This window comes from Sciurus carolinensis, chromosome X (genome assembly GCF_902686445.1).
Source record: "Sciurus carolinensis chromosome X, mSciCar1.2, whole genome shotgun sequence".
NCBI lineage: Eukaryota > Metazoa > Chordata > Mammalia > Rodentia > Sciuridae > Sciurus > Sciurus carolinensis.
The window spans coordinates 83,785,881-83,804,248 of NC_062232.1; the positions used below are offsets into that span (position 1 = coordinate 83,785,881).

The 18,368-nt window shown below is 39.0% G+C and overlaps 1 pseudogene; it reads left to right on the forward strand.

Annotated features, from left to right (window-relative positions):
- Window positions 1-6,964: 6,964 nt before the first annotated feature.
- LOC124971309 (transmembrane protein 230-like) lies at window positions 6,965-7,326 on the forward strand (annotated as a pseudogene).
- The last annotated feature ends 11,042 nt before the right edge of the window (window positions 7,327-18,368 follow it).

Genomic DNA, 18,368 nt, shown 5'->3' on the forward strand with positions numbered 1-18,368 from the left:
AGAAGGCAGCAAGTGGCATTAGCCTAGTGTAGTGTGTCAAAGATGAGGTAAGAGAGCAGTGGCTGTAATGCTATGAGTCAGACTTTGGTTCAGGGTGAAATATTTATCTCTACTCAGGACAACACTGCTAGCAGCCCTCTGCATGGTGTTGAAGTTTGAATGATGTAAGGGGGATAAATGGCTACAAGAGTAAATCAATGAACATAATGAGTTTTGGACAGAAACGAGGTTCAGATTGTGGTGTTCAGTTCTAAGTGGCATAAGGATACTATTGAGAGTGAGGGTAAAAAGGGGGCACAGAAACTGTACATAAATTACCCTGCTCTCAACAGATCTTTCATCTGTGACACAAAGGGACACATCATTTGTATTTGTTTGATGCCTCAAATTCCAAAAATAAAAAATTTCCTGAGTTGGCTAGACTGTGAGACATACTTTCTCTCCTAAGTAAATCTAGATAGATATGGAGCAAAACCTAATTAATGCTTGACTATTCCAATGTCCTCAGTGATTTGAACTCTTAAGTCCTTATCTTTCAGTAGTGAATAAGACATCCTGGTCTTCATTTCAAAAATGCATATTCAGTCATAAATACACTCAGTTTATACTAAGTAGAAAGTCACTTATTACAAGTCTATGTGGGCAAGGTGGGGACACTTACAGAATTGCCGAAGAAGATTATTGTCTCTTTTGGCTTGAATGTTTGTGTCCCCTCCAAATTTCATGTTGATAATACCCAATACAACAGTACTAAGAAGTAGTATCTTTAGGAGGTGATTAGGCCCCAAGGGCTCAGCCTTCATGGATGGAATTAGTGCCTTAAGAAAGGGATAAAGAAAACTAATTGGTTCTTCTTTTGTCCTTCCACCCTTCAACTATGTAAGAGGGCAAGAAAAAGAACCTCACAAGACACCAAATGCTGGTGTCTTGATCTTGGAATTCCCAATCTCCCAAATTGTGAGAAATAAATTTTTGTTCTTTATAAACTACCCAACCTAAGGCATTTTGTTATAGCAACAGAAACAGACAGGCAGAAATTGGTACTGAAAAGTGGGGCATTGCTATAACAAATTTCTGAAAGTATGGAAGTAACTTTGAAACTAGATAATGGGTAGAAGCTGAAAGAGTTTGGAGGTATGTGCTAGACAAAGCCTATATTGCTATAAATGGAGCCTCCAGTGTTTTTGGTGAGGGCTCAGATAGCTATGGCTCATTTGGATCCAAGCTCCAGAGAGCACAAGTGTTAAACCTTGACAGCATCCACATGGTATAGTCATGCAGTGTACACAAGCTGCAGAGGCATCGTTATCTCATCCTAGATTTCAAGAATGTCATGGAGAGCCTAGGGACTTAGACAAAGAATTCCCACTGAAGCAGGGCTGCTGTAGAAAGACTCCACTATGGAAATGCCCAGTGGAGCCATAGGGTCAGGACTGCTGTAGAGTTTCCACTAGGGCAATGCTCAGCAGAACTGTGGGGGTCAAGAATACTTCAGAGAGTCTTCACAAGGGCAATGCCTAGTGGAGTTGTCATGGATGGGCTATCCAGCATGATCTCATACCTATGGAGCTACCAGCATGGAATCAAGCCTGGGAGAACTTCAGGTATCTGATTCCAACCCATGAAAGCTGTTCATGGGCTGGACCTGACAAAATCATGGGTACAGGCCCACCTGGAGTCAAGTGGGCCCAAACCCTGCCCTGTGTGTCCAGAAAGCAGGACATAAAGTTAGTCTCAACTTCAAGATTTAAAGTTTACCTTGTTGGATTTTGGTCTTACTTGGGACCCATTTTCCCTTTCTTCTCCCCTAGTTCTTCCTTATGCTTGTCCCACTATTGTATTTTGGAAGTACCTAGCTTGTTTGATTCCATAGACTCACAGCGAGGAAAAATTTGCCTCAGGATGAATCACATCTTAAGTTTCATACATAAATTATTTAATTGATATTTAGATTATACTTTATGCTTTGAATTTAAATTTGATGCTGGAATGAATTGAGATTTTTGGGGATATTAGCACTGAATAAATATATTTTGTGAAAAAGACATGAATTTGGAGGAAGCCAAGTGCAGAATGCTATGGTTCCAAAAAGACTGAGACACTGTCCCTTGGGCTATTCTCAATTTCAATCTCCAGGGTAATTCCTAGAGGACTTCATTAAAAAAATGCTACAATTGCACAGTCAGTGCTCCTTCAGGAGCTGATGAAATGAAGCTTGGCATAAAAGCACATGTTTAATTCCAGTCCTTAAACAAGCATAAAGTAAATATCAATAAGCTTCTAGAAGACAGAAATAATTTAAATTAAACCTGGTTCATCAGAGAGTAAGCTTATATTTACTAAAACGTCAAGCTACAAGTGCAGAAAATAGAAATTACAAGCATCATGTGTAATACCTAATTGGTTTTTGGTTTATTTGGCAATTCACTGATAGTAAATCATAAGAAAGAAAGCACTTTTCCCATAATGGAAAATGAGAGCATAGTGAGTGTGAGACACAGCCCAAAATGCCCAGTTCTTCCTCACCCCACCCAATACTGAGGTAATTGTCACAGCTGTTTCCAGAAAGAGGCTGGGAACAATGAGAAGTAGCCACAAAATCTACTAATCACTCTGCAGACTCCATCAGGATGATTGCCTCTGAGCTGCTTGGGTTGCCTGCAGAACACACCTCCATGTGGCCCCCAAAACATTCCAAACATTCCATGTACTTTATGCTCCCCACTGAATCAGCTCTGCAAGTACACAATTGTGGACTGTTAGTATAATTGTGTAATGCAGTCAGTCAGCTGACTTTGCAAGATTGGGAGAAGGCACACTAACTTGAGCATTTCAGGGCACTATCCTAGGGGGAAAAAAGTGAAGATCTTAACACTAAGACTGACTTTGCAGGATTGAGAAAGGGAATCAACAAAATGACAAAGCAACCTAGGACATGGGAGAAATATTTGCAAATTATATATCTGATAAGAGGTGTCTTAGTTCATTTTGTGTTGCTATAAAAATGTGTAAAGATGGGAATTTAATAAAGAAAAGAGGTTTATCTAGCTCATGGAGTTAGAGCAAGGCATCTTCTTGGGTCTGATGAGGACCACATGGCAGATGGCATCAAAATGGCAGGAGCACATGTGGACAAGTTCAAATGGAAATAAAAGATTGGGGAGAGACCAGGATCACTCTTTTCATAGCAACGTGCTCTAATGTGAACTAATCCACTTCTACCAGAACAGACCCACTCTCACAAGACAGCATGTGTTAGTCTAAATAATAAAATGCTGGAAGCTGGATAACTTCTAAAGAAAATAAATTTGTTTAGCTTAAAATTCTGGAGGGTCAAGGGCATGGTACTGACATTGTCTTGGTTCTGGTGAGGGCCTCATGACAGATGGCATCACAAAGGTGGAAGCTTGTGAGAGAGGGAGAGGTCACATGATGAGACAGGAAGCCAGATATATACTGTGGACTTACTGGGACCCCATAAGAAGTACCTTAATCCATCCCAAGCATGCTTCCAATGAGTTAAGGACCTCCCACTAGGCCCCATATCTTAAAGGTCCCAACACCTCTTAACATTGAGACTGATGAGCTTCCAATGAATATGCTCTTGGGGGAGAAATGCCCAACCAAACCATAGCACAGCATTAATCTGTGCATGAGGGTGGAGCCCCTGTGACATAATTACCTTTTATTAGGTCCCACTTCTTAAAGTGTCTACTACCTCAACACTCCACACTGGAAACCAAGCTTTCAGCACATGAAACTCTGGAGGACAACCATAATAATATTAATATTCAAAATATATAAGGATCTCATATACCTCAATAGCAAATAACCATCATCATCATCATCATCATCATAATCCTATTTGTGATAACTGCCTATCCTTGAATAGACAGTTTGCCAAGAAAGACACATATATGGCCAACAGGTACATAAAAAGTTTCTTAACATCATTAATCATCAGGAAATGCAAATCAAAACCACAAGATATAACCACATACCTGTTACAGTGGTTATTAATTAAATGTCAAAAGATGACAGGTATTGGCAAGAACGTAGAAAAAGGGAACACTTATAAATTATCAGTGGGAATGTAAATTTTTGAAACCATTATGATAAACATTATGAAGATTCCTCAAAAAACTAAAAATACAACATGCTATCCAACAATCCCACTACTGATTGTATATCCAAAGGGAATAAACTATCTGTTTTGAAGAGATAGCTGCCTTCCCTTATTTATCACAGTATTATTCTCAAAAGCCAAGGCATGGAATCAACTTAATTGTCCGTCAACAGAAGAATGGTTAGAGAAAATGTCAAACACACACACACACACTGAAATATTTGTTCAGCTTGGGAAAAGATGGAAAATGTGCTATTTGCAACAATACATATGAAACTAGAAGACATTATGTTAAGTGAAATCAGCTAGACACAGGAAGATAAGTACTGTATGACCCCATTTATATATGAAATTTTAAAAGTTAAACTCATGAAGTGCAGAATCATAGTTTTCAGGGTTGGGGTGAGGGGAATGGGTAGATGTTGGTTGAAGGATAAAAACTTACAGTTTTAAGATGAATAAGGTCTGGAGGTCAGTTCTGGACATTAATATTCAGCATGGTAACTATAGATACTAATGTATCATATACTTCAAATTTTCTAAAAGTGAAGATCTTAAATATTCTCATCATCCAAAAAGCAACCATCTGAGATACTAATATGTTAATTAGCTTGTAGCAATCATCTCACATTGCATATATATAAAAATCACATCATACACTTTTAATTTTTATAATTTTTATCTGTCCATTGTACTTCAAAAAACTGAAAAACATGGTTATCTCAGCAGTTGTGAAAAATCTATTTATTATGTGATATTTCATATTAATTAAATATCCTTAGAAAGCAGAAAGTTTTTAATATTTCTTTTTTTCAGTGAAACCACTTTTATTTTTATTTTTTCCAAATAACTAACTTCATGTCAACTACAAAAATCATGAAATGAAGAACCGATCATGAAACTGCAAACCCCAAATCACTGGAATGATGAACAGTTTTCCCACTATTAAAAGTAACTAGGATATCAAAAATTTATATTGAAGTATTAAACACAACATCAAAAAATAATATAGAATAGCAGAGGGCAAATGAAGAGCACAAAGAGACTGAAGCATAGTTTCTAAGACAGATGACACTTCTAGAAAAAGTTTTAGGCATTAAAGAGGACACAGAGGCATGTTAGTGTTCACTGCTCTGTACAAAAATATAGTCTGAATAAATTACATTACAGGCTATACAATTAAACATCACCACTTAGTTCATGGCATATATAATAATATACAGATACATGCTAACCCATATATATCATTTATATTTCACACACATAGATCTCTCTATATTTATGCTTTTAAAATATACACATTGAAGTTACAAAAAGCTAAATACTTATGCAAGAAATATAAATAGCCCTGCTGAGTACTTTTATGAGTACTTTTATGGTGTGTGTGTGTGTGTGTGTGTGTGTGTGTATTATTTCTCTAAGATGAACAATGGGTTTGTAGTTAACAATTTTGCTTATGCAAACATAAAGCAAACCTAAAGCTACAAATATATAATGTTAAGTGAAAACTCCACTTATGTTTATTCTAATAGATAAAAATTTCAGATGAGCAACAATTTTCCTGTTGTACTGAACCTTGTTAGATATGAGACACTCTCAAATATTAGTGATGGAAGAAATATTTTGTAGGGTTCTTTACTGGGAAGAGGAAAATGTTATAGAAGAAATCTACTTTTCAATAAATGGCAAATATGTGTGCCTCAATCTATGGCATATTCTGTCACTGCCCAGCTTGTCATACTGACAGAGAATGAAAACTTGATAAGACTCTAGAAAATATATTGGTCTAACAGCACACGGAATCCTCCACTAGATTCAAGAAAAGTGCCTCAATAATGTGAGCACCAAAGAACTGTACTTTCATTTTTCAGGAATAAAGAGGTCTCACAATAGAGTGTGTTTGGTAGCTGAAATCCCTATTCAAATATCATATTCCTCATGCTGCTCTTACAATAAGCAATTAATGACAATACAGTCTGCCCCAGATTTTACTATTTCTCAAGAAAATTCCTTCAAAATATTCTATAATACTAATAACTTTCTGGAAATTTTCCACTCATGATTTCTTGAGATTCTTTATAGAATCTTATACTTTTATAAAGTTTTCTCTTTAGGATACACTTAATCACTTTTGTCTATCACAACAAAACCTAGTAGTAATAAACCTGGTATTTTTTGCTTTGTTATTCCACTGAAAATTCACAATATCTAGCCTTTTGGGCATTTGAATAATAAAATAGTTTTATTTGAGGGGAGTAGGGCTGTTGGTTTTGACAACCATTCTTAAGATAAGCTGAAAGCAGAACTCTGTTCTGGACAGTAAAGCAAATTATTAAATACTTTTGTTGACATCCTACTTTTAATTAATGTTGCAATACAATAGCACATAGGGACTTTTTATTTTTCCAAAGCTTATTTTTGCAAGAGGACCAAACCAGAACATACTGTTTTAGTGTTTTGTCAACAAAATAATTATTTATTACTTTTATAGAATTGTATATTTTAAGTGTGGCAGTAAGGCTAACCATGCCATGCAGCCTGGGACCTCTAGGCCACTAGCTGTGGGCAAGTTTATCTAAAGAGGGCAGCTTGGTGAAGTGCTCTGGTAATATGTGCCTGAGGCAGGGTGGGAGCAACATGCCCTCCTTGTCAGGAGCCAGCACTCCTGCCTAAAGCAAGCACATCCTAGTTCTTGGTGTGAAGTAGCTTTGAACAGTTTGGCTGCTTTCCAGAAACCAGCTTTGTTTGATTTTGGTCTAAATTTGCAACAGTTCTTCTCCACACGGCAATGTCCGGAGATGAGCAGGAAAATAGTACTATAGCTATGTCAGGGTGTTAATGATGCTATCTTGTACAAACCTAGCTACTGGAATCCCCAGTAGTAAAGTAAAATATTCAAGTGTCTCCTGCACAGACAATGGCTACATTGACCTTCAGTTTAAGAAAAACCCTCCTAAGATCCATTACAAGGCCCAGCACTTATCTTTATGCTGTTTTTGATTTGCACCTTTCCCATTATTTTAGGCTCTGTCCTGCTGTCAGGCTACATTAGCAAAGTGGGGGCAGACCAAGTGATTCCTATCCTGATCATTGGCATTGTGGTGTTCCTGCCAGGATTTTACCATCTGTGTATGGCCTACTATACATCCAAAGGCTACAGGGTTTACTCTTACGATGTCATTCCAAACTTTGATAATTAGCACTCACCTAAGCACTGAGAAGAGCCACAATGGGACTTTACCCAGCTTTAAGATTTTGAGCGAAAACTATGACTGAAGACTGAGGAATCTTGCAGTTTGCAGATGTTTAACAAAAAAATGGCCAGAGTTTATGGAGCCATTCCAAGAATGTTCACTGAACTTAATTAGCTGAGCAGGACATGATGTTTTTCATCTCCTGTCCCTGGCAAAAGCTCAACAAGTTTTACCATGTGAGTGTGTATCATGGAAGAAAAGCAATGCTAATTGGGAATGAAGAAAATTTTGCTGTAGTGTTACCACTACTTCCTTCTTTATAGTGAGCATTTCTTTTAAATAGTCTTAATTGTCAATTTGCTTTTGTACCAAATGGAAGAGTGTGGTATGTCTAATTTCTTATTACTACATAATTTATTTTTAAAATATCAAAAGATCTTAACCCCTGCTCTTAACTCTACTTTCATGTTCTGGTGGGAGATCTCAGCAAAATCAAATATTGGTGTGGTCCATCTGTAATATTTTTCACTTGGTTTCTTAGTGCCATGAACCAGGAATTTTTTTAATCCTTTTTTAATCCACAGAGCAAGTTTTCAAAGTGTAATACTTCAATAACCAATCCTTGGTCAGTTCTGATCTGGTTTCCCAATAGGATGGCCTGAATATAATTTGGGTCATCCTATCCTTTGTAGATTAACATGTTCTGTGTAGCATGCCTTTAAAGACTGAGTTTTTGACTGTTCCATAATGAAAAATGAAGATAAGTGGTTACTAAAAAGGAAAAAATTATATATTTATATAAAAATAAGTTCATAATTCAATTTCTAAATTTGTATATAAAACTTCTAAATTGTATATTAAACAGTATTAACACAAGCTTGCAATGAGAGATTAGTTGCAAACTTATTTCTTAGCATTGATATTTCCTTCCCTCGAAGTAGTTGGTACTTGTTATGGTTTGGATGTGAGGTATCTTCCAAAAGCTCACATGTGATACAATGTGAGAGAGTTCAAAGGGAAAATGATTGGGTTGTGAGAGCCTTAACCCAAAGGTGAATTAATCACCTGATGGGACTAATTGAGAGGTAATCATTGAAGACAGTTGGGTGATTGGGAGTATGGATTTGGGGTATATATTTGTATATGGCAAGTGGAGATCTATCTCTCTGCTTTCTGATCATCATGGGAGCTGCTTCCTTCTGCCCCGCTCTTCTGCCATGATGTTCTGCCTCACCTTGAGCCCCAAGGAAAGGAGCCAGCCTTCTATGGAGTAAGAAACTGTGAGCCCTGAAATAAATTTTTCCTCCTCTACAATTGTTCTGGTCAGATATTATAGTTACAGCAGTGAAAAAGCTGACTAAAACAGTACTGAAAGCTGGGTCCTTGTCCCAAATGCCAATCCAATAACAAGGACATGGTTTTGAGAAAAAGGAAAAAGAAGTTTTATTGCTTCACTGGCAAAAGAGAAAAACAGGGACCCCTGTTTCAGAGGCTATGGTTCTCTCCATCAAGGGAAACAGGGGTTTTTTAAAGAGTTGATTTGAAGGCTACATTCAACATGTTCTCTGCTAAAATTTTAAGTCACTTCCTAATTTGGGTGATGGTCATTTCTGAGATATTTGGGTGCCATCCCCAAAGTCTGAATTACTTAGTTCCTGTGGTGAGTGTGTGGTGAAGGACAGATAACTCTACCTAGGATGGGGAAGAAAGGTAATCTTATTTTCCCCAAGATTAGGGAGGGGGAGAGATTAGGGAGGAGGAAGGAGAGGGGAATAGAAAGAAAGTGGTCCTTTCAAAAATATTCTCAGTGGCAGCACCAAATGCTATATTTAAAGCATAAAGTGAACCACTGTTACATTTCCCACTGTCAATTTCTACATTCCATTTTTATGAGAAACAGGCGAGGACATCTCCAAGCTGCTTACTGCTGAGAGAGGGCAAAGTTGCAGGAAGTGATCCAAAGTCCTTGTTCTATATCAGGTGGGGCATGGACAGTTAAGTGTATTCAGCATCATGGCAGTACAGAGGTTCACATTGGCAGCTAGACAAGGCATATGCAGGACAGGGATCAGATAAGATGACAGTAAACAAGACAGCAAAGAACTACTTTTTTGTTAACAATCAGCATAAAAGCAGTTAGTATTTCAGCCAGTCTGAAAATCATGAAGACAGTAACCCATAACCATGCCAGTGAAAAACAGATCAAGTTTATATATGTAGGAATTTATGAAGATTTGTATGTCTATGAGATCACACTCAAACTGACTCAGAACAAACCTGTGACTCTAGAATTCTTTGTGATCATTATTATTAGGCACTCCCACACAAGAACCCTTCCTTATAGCCTTCAGCTTTGCTTACTTTTGGTAGGGTTGATGAAACTGTACATCTTAAGTTACATTAAAAATACATTTCCTTCCTTTTAAGTGCCCATATAGGACTGTGCTTTGGCTGTACTCTCCTGTCAGGTGTTTAAGACCTAGTTCGTCAAAACAGACCTTGTTCCTACCCACCGTTAAGAGACAACTGAGATTCCTCGGAGATCACTCTTGGGAACATGTGTGAAGCCTCTTGGCTCCTTCAGCTTTCCTCTACAAGAAATGCCATCTGCCAGGATGTGTCAGAGTCTTGCTGACCATACATGGCTTTCCTTGGGAGCATCAGGGACATTGCCTCCTCCCAATGACCTCCTCTTTAGGGTCCTCCAAATACCCCTGATCTGCAGATCCAGTGACTCACTGGAGTTGCAGGACCCAGAGAGGGGTCCCATCATTCTCTGGGTCTTGGCTGACCTTAGAGGGCAAGGGCCAAAATATTGACTGCTCTTTCCTTGGCCCTTCTTTGACTTTGGTCTCTAAGTTTTGGGTTTTAAATATCCAGCAGGCCAGTTTTACCAGTCTTAAAGTGGTTACAACTTCAATATCTGTCATTTTACAGTTACTCTTTTCTTTTAATTGGGGTCAGTATTAGTACCAGAAGTCAGCATTAATATTCTATCTGTTCTATAGGTGATGGCTTATTGTCTCAAATTAATTAAGGATGTTCTGTTAGAAGTAATACTTCTGCAAAACACTAACAGGCAACAGTTATAAAGTTTTACAAGGAAAATACAAAATGAACACTAATGTGTCTTTGATGTCTATTTAACCTCTATAAATACCCATATATTTATCAACCCAATTACATACAAGTTTTATGTTCTTTTAAAACTCTTTTATAGGGGGCGATCCAAGATGGCAGCCTAGAGGGAGACTGCACCCCCTGTCGCTCCAGAACCCAGGAGTTAAGAAGGGGAGGCATTGAGAGACTCGGACTGAAATGGAGCCACAGGTGAGTCTGCCCACTGGGTAAAGCTCGGCCCGGGTGGCAGGCCCAGATAGAGGTGGTTTATCGGAGCCGGGCAGGGCAGCTAGAGTCATCCACAGGCAGCCCTGCGCACTCTGGCGGTGGGCCCCGCCCACACAGCCAGCTTCTCCAGGTTCTCTGAACGGAACTGGCCCGCTAGTGAGAGCCTTTCTGACCAGAACAAGCTCCGAGTCCCGGAGCCAGCGCATCGCAGCGTACTCCAGCACGCAAGCAGATTCAGGGACCAGCTAGGGCAGCCAGAGACTTCCCCAAGTAGTCTGGACCCCTGCGGTGGGAGGTGCCATTCAAGGCTAGTTTCTCGAAGCTGACCGCCCAGTGAGAGACTTTCTACATAGAACCAGCCACAAGCCCCCGAACCAACGGAGAGCCTCGATCCGCAAGCAGCCTCTGGGATCAGGGCAGGGCAGCCAGAGAGCTCTTCAGGCGGCTCTGCCCACTCCGGCTGCAGGCTCTCTTCATGGGGTGATCCAAGATGGTGGCCTAGAGGGAGACTGCACCCCCTGTCGCTCCAGAACCCAGGAGTTAAGAAGGGGAGGCATTGAGAGACTTGGACTGAAATAGAGCCACGGGTGAGTCTGCCCACTGGGTAAAGCTCAGCCCGGGTGGCAGGCCCAGATAGAGGTGGCTTATTGGAGCCGGGCAGGGCAGCTAGAGTCTTCCCCAGGTAGCCTTCCACACTCTGGCAGTGGGCTCTTCCCACACGGCCAGCTGCACGGCGCAGGCCCACAGTGAGAGCATTTCAGCACAGAGCCAGTTCCAAATCGTGGAACCAGTAGGGGGCTAGGGGCAGTTTTCTTCGGATGCGCTGCTTTATCAGATTCCTCCAAGACATCAGGCTACTGAAGGCTGGGAGGTGATACATTGGAAATCTACCGGGACACTATAAGCCAATAGCGGAAAACTGCAATATCTCAGGGTCCCACTGACAACTGACCAATATGAGAAAACAAGGGAGGAAAATGTCCCAAACAAACCTAGATACTACATCAATAAAACCCAATGACAGCACAGCAGAAGAAATGTCAGAAAGGGAGTTCAGAATGAACGTAATTAAAATGATCAGGGAAGCTAATGAGATGAAAGAGCAAATGCAGGCATTGAAGGAGGAGATGAAAGAGCAAATGCAGGCATTACATGATCGCACCAATCAACAGTTAAAAGACCAAATACGGGACGCAAGAGATCATTTCAATAAAGAGTTAGAGATACTGAAAAAAAAACAAACTGAAATCCTTGAAATGAAGGAAACAATAAACCAAGTTAAAAACTCCATAGAAAGCATAACCAATAGGATAGAACACCTGGAAGACAGAACCTCAGACATTGAAGACAAATTATTTAATCTTGAAAGCAAAGTTGGCCAAACAGAAAAGATGGTAAGAAGTCATGAACAGAATCTACAAGAATTATGGGATATCATGAAAAGGCCAAATTTGAGAATTATTGGGATTGAGGAAGGCTTAGAGAAACAAACCAAAGGAATAAACAATCTACTCAATGAAATAATAACAGAAAATTTCCCAAATCTGAAGAATGAAATGAAAAACCAAGTACAAGAGGCTTATAGAACTCCAAACATACAAAATTACAACAGACCCACACCAAGGCACATTATTATGAAAATACCTAACATACAACATAAAGACAGAATTTTAAAGGCCGCAAGAGAAAAGAATCAAATTACATCCAGAGGGAAACCAATAAGAATATCAGCAGAGTTTTCAATCCAGACCCTAAAAGCCAGAAGGGCCTGGAACAACATATACCAAGCCCTGAAAGAAAACGGATACCAACCAAGAATCTTATACCCAGCAAAACTTACCTTCAAATTTGACGAAGAAATAAGATCCTTCCATGATAAACAAAAGCTAAAGGAATTTACCAAAAGAAAGCCAGCATTACAGAACATTCTCAGCAAAATATTCCATGAGGAAGAGATGAAAAACAATGATGCAAATCAGCAACAGGAGGCGCTAGCCTAAAGGAATAGCCAAATAAAGGAGAAACCAAATCATGTCAAAAACAAATATGAGTCAATTGACTGGGAATACAAATCATATCACAATAATAACCCTGAATGTTAATGGCCTGAATTCATCAATCAAAAGACACAGACTGGCAGATTGGATTAAAAAGAAAAATCCAACAATATGCTACTTGCAAGAGACTCATCTCATAGAAAGAGACACCCATAGACTAAAGGTGAAAGGATGGGGAAAAACATACCATGCACACGGACACAGCAAAAAAGCTGGAGTAACCATCCTCATCTCAGATAATGTGGACTTCAAACCAAAACTAGTCAGAAGGGATAAAGAAGGACATTACATGCTGCTTAAGGGAAGCATAAATCAGCAAGACATAACAATCATAAATATCTATGCCCCGAACATTGGCTCATCCACGTACGTCAAACAAATCCTTCTCAATTACAGAATTCAAAGAGACCACAACACAATAATACTAGGCGATTTTAACACACCTCTCTCACCACTGGATAGATCGTCCAAACAAAAATTGAATAAAGAAACTATAGATCTCAACAACACAATCAGCAATTTAGACTTAACAGACATATATAGAATATACCATCCAACAAAGAACGAATACACTTTCTTCTCAGCAGCACATGGATCCTTCTCTAAAATAGACCATATTTTATGCCACAAAGCTACTGTTAGCAAATACAAGAAGATAGAGATACTACCTTGTACTCTATCAGATCATAATGGATTGAAATTAGAAATAAATGACAGAATAAAAAACAGAAACTTCTCCAATACCTCAAGACTAAATAATACACTATTATATGATGAATGGATAACAGAAGACATCAGGAGGGAAATTAAAAGATTCTTAGAAGTAAACGAGAACAAAGACACATCATATCAAAATCTCTGGGACACTATGAAAGCAGTACTTAGAGGAAGATTTATTTCATGGGGTGCATTCAAAAAAAGAAGTAGAAATCAACAAATAAATGACTTAACACTACAGCTCAAAGCACTAGAAAAGAAGAGCAGACCAATACCAAAAGTAGTAGAAGACAGGAAATAGTTAAAATCAGAGCCAAAATCAACGAAATCGAAACAAAAGAAACAATTGGAAAAATTAACAAAATAAATAGTTGGTTCTTTGAAAAAATAAATAAAATTGATAAACCCTTAGCCACACTAACAAAGAGAAAGAGGGAGAAAACTCAAATTACTAAAATTCGGAATGAACAAGGAAACATCACAACAGACACGAGTGAAATACAAAACATAATTAGAAGCTATTTCGAAAATCTATACTCCAACAAAACAGAAAACCTCGAAGACATCAACAAATTTCTAGAGACATATGAATTACCTAAACTGAACGAGGAGGACATACACAATTTAAATAAACCAATTTCAAGCAATGAAATAGAAGAGGTCATCAAAAGCCTACCAACAAAGAAAAGTCCAGGACCAGATGGGTTCTCAGCCGAGTTCTACAAAACCTTTAAAGAAGAGTTCATTCCAATACTCCTCAAACTATTCCATGAAATAGAAGAGGAGGGAACCCTCCCAAACTCGTTCTATGAAGCCAATATCACCCTGATACCTAAACCAGACAGAGACACATCGAGGAAAGAAAATTTCAGACCAATATCCTTAATGAACATCGACGCAAAAATTCTCAACAAAATTTTAGCAAATCGCATACAAATATATATTACAAAGATAGTGCACCACGATCAAGTGGGTTTTATCCCAGGGATGCAAGTTTGGTTCAACATTCGGAAATCAATAAATGTCATTCACCATATCAACAGACTTAAAGTTAAGAATCACATGATTATTTCAATAGATGCAGAAAAAGCATTCAATAAAATACAGCATCCCTTCATGCTCAAAACACTAGAAAAAATTGGGGTAGTGGGAACATTCCTAAACATTATAAAGGCAATCTACGCTAAGCCCATGGCTAATATCATTCTAAATGGTGAAAAACTGAAAGTGTTCCCGCTAAAAACTGGAACAAGGCAGGGATGCCCTCTTTCACCCCTTCTATTCAACATCGTCCTTGAGACTCTAGCCAGAGCAATCAGACAAACCAAAGAAATTAAAGGGATACGAATAGGAAAAGAAGAACTCAAACTCCCTGTTCGCTGATGACATGATTATATATTTAGAGGAACCTGAAAATTCACCAGAAAACTTTTAGAACTCATAAGTGAATTCAGTAAAGTAGCAGGTTACAAGATCAATGCTCATAAATCCAATGCATTTTTATATATAAGTGATGAATCTTCAGAAAGAGAAATTAGGAAAACTACCCCATTCACAATAGCATCGAAAAAAATAAAATACTTGGGAATCAATCTCACAAAAGAGGTGAAAGACCTCTACAATGAGAACTACAGAACACTAAAGAAAGAAATTAAAGAAAACCTCAGAAGATGGAAAGATCTCCCATGTTCCTGGATAGGCAGAATTAATATTGTCAAAATGGCTATACTACCTAAAGTGCTATACAGAGTCAATGCAATTCCAATTAAAATCCCAATGATGTACCTTGCAGAAATAGAGCAAGCAATTATGAAATTCATCTGGAAGAATAAAACACCTAGAATAGCTAAAGCAATCCTCAGTAGCAAGAGCGAAGCAGGGGGTATTGCAATACCAGTTCTTCAACTCTACTACAAAGCAATAGTAACAAAAACGGCATGGTATTGGTACCAAAATAGACAGGTAGATCAATGGTACAGAATAGAGGACATGGACACAAACCCAAATAAATACAATTTTCTCATACTAGACAAAGGTTCCAACAATATGCAATGGAGAAAAGATAGCCTCTTCAACAAATGGTGCTGGGAAAACTGGAAAACCATATGCAATAGAATGAAATTAAACCCCTATCTCTCACCCTACACAAAACTCAACTCAAAATGGATCAAGGACCTCGGAATCAGACCAGAGACCCTGCATCTTATAGAAGAAAAAGTAGGTACAAATCTTCAACTTGTTGGCTTAGGATCAGACTTCCTTAACAGGACTCCCATAGCACAAGAAATAAAAGCAAGAATCAACAACTGGGATCAATTCAAACTAAAAAGCTTTCTCTCAGCAAAGGAAACTATCAGAAATGTGAAGAGAGAGCCTACAGAGTGGGAGAATATTTTTGCCAACCATACCTCAGATAGAGCGCTAATTTCCAGAATCTATAAAGAACTCAAAAAACTCTACACGAAGAATACAAATAATCCAATCAACAAATGGGCTAAGGAAATGAACAGACACTTCACAGAAGAAGATGTACAAGTAATCAACAGATATATGAAAAAATGTTCAACATCCCTAGTAATAAGGGAAATGCAAATCAAAACTACCCTAAGATTTCATCTCACCCCAATTAGAATGGCGATTATCAAGAACACAAGCAACAACAGGTGTTGGCGAGGATGTGGTGAAAAAGGAACACTCATACATTGCTGGTGGGGTTGCAAATTAGTGCAGCCACTCTGGAAAGCAGTGTGGAGATTCCTCAGAAAGCTTGGAATGGAAACACCATTTGACCCAGCTATCCCACTCCTTGGCCTATACCCAAGGGACTTAAAATCAGCATACTACAGAGATACAGCCACATCAATGTTCATTGCTGCTCAATTCACCATAGCCAGATTGTGGAACCAACCTAGATGCCCTTCAGTTGATGAATGGATAAAGAAACTGTGGCATATTTATACAATGGAATATTACTCCGCAATGAAGAATGATAAAATTATGGCATTTGTAGGCAAATGGATGAAATTGGAGAATATCATGCTAAGTGAGATAAGCCAATCTCAAAAAACTAAAGGACGAATGATCTCGCTGATAAGCGGATGAGGACATATAATGGGGGTTGGGAGGGGTTACCATTAGGTTTAGGGTTAGGTTTAGGGTTAGGGATAAGGAGAGCGGTAAGAATGAAGGAAAGAAGGACTGTATAGAGGGAAAAGAGGGGTGGGAGGGGTTGGGGGGAAGGAAAAAAAATAAACATCATTACCATATGTATCGTTAAAAATAAATAAATTTTAAAAAAACATAAAAAAAACTCTTTTATAAACCTAAATATCTTTTTTCAATTTACCCAAACTTTGACTTAAGTTTTATATTATATCCCCTGTTTACTTTGAGATCACAGTAATCTTTACAACAACCACCGAAAAAAATCTATCTTTTTAACACAACTTAATTCTAGCCTACTTCAGAGTCATCCTAACATGGAGAAGGACAAGAGGCAGAGCCTTAACTCAGTGAGGCTGGCCTAGTGGCAATTTTAAAAAGTGTTTTGTTTCTGAATCTCATCTTTACCCTTTTAAAAAATATCATGTATCAGTTTTCATGTATCATTTTTGAGTCTATCTGAATATCAATTAATGATACAATATTACATTCACAACATAATCAAACAAAACTATAAGAGCTCTTAACTTCCCTTTTGTGGAAAAGGTGGCAGAATGTTTTCATGGTCCACATTGTCAACCTTTGAACAAATCAGTCTCCCCCTATTGCCTTCCAAAAATACATTTAAATTCCCATTCAGTGTAAAGGAACACTAAATTTTATGTATAACTGATTGACAACAGGCTATGACAGAAGCCCTCTTCAAATAAAGACTAGGTGGCATAGTTAGCGCTATAGTAATCATGTGCACTTGCATTCCCTAGACAAAGAGAAGCAACATAGCATTGTCTGGGCATATGTGCAACTCTGCCCATACTCTGGGCACATACGCAACCCTGCTGACCCCTCCCCTCTGTGTACCTGCACAGCTCTGCCATAACTTCCTTATGAATTTATAGTATAGAAAAACCCACGAAAAATGTATTTTGCCATATAGGGGAAACAAAGGGACTAGTATGTACTGAGGAGGGAGAGAGGAGCATAAGGCAAAGCCCCAGTGCATTCACAGGCTCAGTCTTTGGATGTAATTCCCCTAAGTTCTGTGCTGGCATAAAATAAACACTGCTGCCTGTTGAATGCCCCAGTGCCCTGTCTCTCTGTACATGAATCCTGCAACATTTCTAGAGAGTTCGTGCCTAGCATTCAGAGGCAATGATAACACCTCCTTTGTCACCAGGGTACAGGTTCTAGGATTCCAGGGGAGGTGATCTCACCTGGCACCAGAGGATTGATTGATCTGTAGTGGACTAACCCTCCTGGTGTGCTAGCATAAAGACCCCAAGAACACAAGGGAACCCAGTTGGGCTGCAGGAACCAGCTCAAGCAGCTCTGCCTGTTGGACAGGTAGAAACCTAGGTTCAAGAGGTAGACCTGCCCTAAATCAGCAGAAGGAGAGCCTGATCCACTCTCAGAGTGACCCCACCAGTCTTGATTGCACTAGACGAAGCCACAACTCTAAGGTGCTGGGTGGAAGGTTGGAGACTGGGTGCAAGTCAGTGGCAATTGGATGATGCAGGCTAAGCCCAGAGGAGTGAGTATGGATCCGAGTTTCTCTGGTGATCCTCACACAACTTATGGCAGTGCCAGGATCTCCACAATGTCTTTGAGCCTGGTCCAGGTTAGGGGTTTATACCAACCTGCCAATGATAAGAGGTGCCTGAAACATCCCCAATAGGGGAGTGGCCAGAGATGGTTGAAGTGATTGTACACTCTTCTTCCTCTTCCCCTTCCTTCTGTGTGTAACTGTTGTCTTTTAGGTGGAGG